The 4122-nt window shown below is 33.8% G+C and overlaps 1 long non-coding RNA gene across 1 annotated transcript; it reads left to right on the top strand.

Moving 5' to 3' along the window:
• The first annotated feature begins 479 nt into the window (after positions 1–479).
• LOC135119759 (uncharacterized) lies at positions 480–2049 on the top strand. The gene is made up of 4 exons (XR_010278360.1): positions 480–550; positions 636–922; positions 974–1182; positions 1248–2049. It is a non-coding gene; the product is annotated as an uncharacterized LOC135119759 (long non-coding RNA).
• The last annotated feature ends 2073 nt before the right edge of the window (positions 2050–4122 follow it).

Below are 4122 nucleotides of genomic sequence, written 5' to 3'. Positions count from 1 at the left end.
TTTACATAAATCTTAGATATAAATGTGTTTCGCAAAAAATAATGTTATTTGAGCCTACTTTATAATTGCCTAATTGCCTAAAATGAGAGTATGTGACCTAAAACTGCTTTTTGTGACCTAAAACTTCCTAAACCTGCTGCTTTGCGGTAATTTCACAAAATCCAGACAATGGGTGAGCCGAAAGCAGACCCTTCCAGGAAACTACACCAATAAGTGCGGTAGCCCTTTGAAAGACGTCTTACGCCTTTCCTTGCGATTGTAATATTTTATCTTACAAACAAGTTTGTAACACATTTTTATTAGTTCTTTTGTAAATGCACTTCCGCTAGTGCCATTTGCCAAATTTCTGACATTCAGTTAAAATTGTGTCGTGGTGTAAGTTTGGTGTTCTGTTGTGCAACATTTTTGAACGTCGTGATGCCTAAAGAAAAAACCTCTAACACAGTTAAAATTAACCACTGGCTCAAATCCGTGGATGACGACAATATGCAATATATATCAAATTGCCAACGATGCCAGAGGATTATTCTGTAAACCATGTGGCAAAGTGGTAAGTATGTAAATACGATTTTCATCAATTTGTTATTGTTTAAGTAACATACTATATAATTTAATTTTAATGTTGAATATTTAAGTTTGAGTGTGAAAAGAAGTCTCATTTGGAACAGCATGAACGAGGAGACATTCACAATAAGAACGTAAAAAACCATTGCGTCAAAGTTTGTTATACCAACAATCCACTTCTGGGACAGCAAACCGGGAATTTAATTTGGAAATGTGCAACGCGTTAATTGCTGCTAACATTCCATGGAACAAGTTGTCTTATCCCCAACTAAAAGAGTTCCTACAAAAATACACTGGAAAACACATTCCGGATGAGTCTACGCTTCGAAAAAATTACCTAGGGCAGTGTTTTCAAGACGTAATTGAAGAAATTGTATATTTTAAATTATTGGACTAATTTTTTTTTCAGACCGTTGAAAGAGTTAAAATTTACATTGGGGACAACGATATTTGGATTTCTGTCGATGAAACAACAGATTCAGTAGGCAGATATATGGCAAATATGATAATTGGAAAATTAGATTCTGAAGCGGCTAGTGTCCCAATTTTGCTTAGTTCAAAAAAAATTAGAAAAAAACAATAATCTTACCATTTCACGATTTGTAAATCAAAGTTTGGGTAAATTTAAACCTATTTAAATAATATCTACTTAAATTTTACATCATTTTATTATAATATTTTAGGTGTACTGTGGCCCGTGGGCATCAAATACGATAAAGTCAAGCTTTTAATGACAGATGGTGCACCGTATATGCTGAAGGCCGGAACGAATTTAAAAATTTTTTACGAAAATCTGCAACATGTGACATGTTTGGCGCCCTGTTTGCACCTTGTGTGTGAATCAGTACGTAACCAGTACGAAACTGTGGGCGGGTTAATTTCAAATGTTAAAAAAGTATTTTTAAAAGCTCCAACTCGAGTTGAATTTTATAAATAGACCTTGCCCGATATTCCACTGCCACCGCAGCCTGTATTAAAGAGATGGGGGACATGGATAAGGGCCGCATTATTTTACGCAGATCATTTTGATGACATACACAAGATTTGAATTAAATTGTTTCATGTCTGTCAATTAAATAAATATTTCAGGTAATCACGACTTTTACCACAGGAGGCGCACGATGCATTGAGTTGGTACAAATATATGTTAATAAACCACAAGTGAAGAACGACTTACTTTACATTAAGGCCAATTTTAAGATATTATCGGACAACATAACAAAATTGGAAGCGTTTGGTCTGCCACTAACTGAGGCTGTAGAAATCGCAACGCAAACATACAATTCATTATAAAATGGTTCAGGGGAGGTTTCCAAAATCGCGTTCAATAAATTACTAAGTTGTTTGGAAAAGAATCTCGGCTTTAAATTTATCAAAAAAATTAATAATTTATTGTCTGGCGAGGATGTGGACATGAGCCCCGAACCCATTTATTGCGACTGGACACATTTTAAATTTGCTCCAATTATATCAGTTGATGTAGAAAGATCGTTTTCAAGCTTAAAAAATATTTTAGCAGATAATCGCACATCAATGATATGTGAAAATCTAGAGCGATATATAGTTTGTCATGCGAATGCTTCGCTTAAATAAATTATTAAATTTATTACAGTCATATTCAAATATTTAAATCTTTAAATAATTTTAAATATATGTATTATGTTAATTAATATTGTGAACAGCTCTTAAACAATAAAAAACTAAAAAAACCCATTGTTTTAGTTGCCTTGAAATTTTGGATATTTCAGATTCGTTTCAACCTATTTGAACCTATTTCAACATTTTTATAACCTAATTTGAGGTTTTTTAAAGCCTATTTTAGGCGTCTTTTTTCTCATTTTTTGTGACCTAAAATCAGGGCCCTAGTAATCACCCCATAAACATCCAGCGGGATTTCCAATTTTACCTACGTTATCGTAAAATCGGCTTAGCACAACAATGTACTCGTACTATCACACACTTTATCATTATAGTATATTATTAGCCCAGGTTGCAAAGCCAAGCAATCTAGACCGAGCGCAAATTAGAACTCGAGACGCGCAGCGTCGAGGGCTCTGAAGCGCGAGGTCTAGAAGTGGCTTTGCAACCGTGGTTAATATACTATTTTTTTCACTAGTAGAAACCATAAGACAATAAATTGAAAAAATAAACGTTCAATTTTTTGACGCAACATGATTTTGTTTTGATTTCAAATTAAACTTAATCTAAATCTTCAACACAAAGAAAACCGTTTATACTTGTCGCTAAATTATTTTATCTTCTACCGTTTACCAACTACCATGCGTATACTCAAGTAATGTTAGTAGCACACATTTGTTCATTTTTTAAGAAATAATCACATCAAACATTGCGTACATAACCTCAGTTTTTCTTTTTGAACCCGTGGTCGCAAAAGTTGAATTTGCTACCTCTAAATAAGTCGACATTTGCATGCATTATGGCTGCTAGTGAAAAAAAAAAAATTTTAAACCACTGTAAAAAAATAAAAACCATTCCATCAAAACCATAAGCAACTCTCACTTAATAATTTTTGAGATGATGTCATCATGTTTTGGAAGGGATAAAAGAATTTAGTTAGAAAATTTTGCCTCTTTCCACATTCACTAGAAGCAAATATGGTCATTTTAAAAATTTCAATTTGAAAGCGAATATTTTCAAAATCTTGCTTCGTGACCATAAATATGCTGTGTTTTTTGGTTCAGCTCATCGAGATCTACCTCTAATTCGCCAAGAAATTTGACATTCGCTGTTCACCATTTTTGAAAAAATTAAAATTCCATTGCCAAAAAATCAAACCGATATTTTTAAAACTTGATTGTCATTTAAACAACAATACAAAAAGGAAGATATTCTATCACCCTTTACCACAAACTATGGAAAGTGTAGCACCCCCATCTTGTTCGCCAGCCAGGAGGGGGGGGGGAAGGGTAGGGGTGTTGCAGCATATATATAAGGGCGAAACAAACCCACGATCTTCAGTCTTAATGTTGACGTCACAGCGCTAACATACCAGACACTTTCATCACCAAAAGGCTGTAAGTATTTCCTTCATTTATTTATATAAATTGTTTCTAATTCTTGTTTCCTTTTTCAGATATTTCCAAACCATGGCTCTACAGAGATGTTCATCGCCAACCCGCACTGAGGAGACTTTCCCAGAAGAGGATCTCGATTCCACCTGCAAGGAATACAGAAATTTCGTCAAAAATTTCGAAAAGCCCGAAGATTTGATGAAAATAATGACAGTAAGAGGAGTCGGATCCAGGCACCTCCCAGGAATTATTTCTGGGAATTTGAGGCTCAGACGGACACTAATAAGGAGACATCGACCACAGGAGTAACCTATTGGACTATATATTCGTTTTAGACTAGATATTTCATGTATCCATTTTGTTTGTACATAAATTTTGTTATTTTGTTTTGTAAATTACATATTATTATAACATTATAAATTAAATTATTTAACTTAAAATTTTAAACTGTGTCATTTTCCTTAATTTTCCCACTGAATGACGAAAATCTTCAAAATTATTTAGACAAAAGCGCGCATCTGAAGTC

Source organism: Zophobas morio, unplaced genomic scaffold (assembly GCF_036711695.1).
Source record: "Zophobas morio isolate AGI-343-1 ecotype UQ-CSIRO unplaced genomic scaffold, CSIRO_AGI_Zmor_V1 ptg000005l, whole genome shotgun sequence".
Taxonomy (NCBI): Eukaryota; Metazoa; Arthropoda; class Insecta; order Coleoptera; family Tenebrionidae; genus Zophobas; species Zophobas morio.
This window is presented reverse-complemented; position numbering and strand designations above follow the sequence as displayed.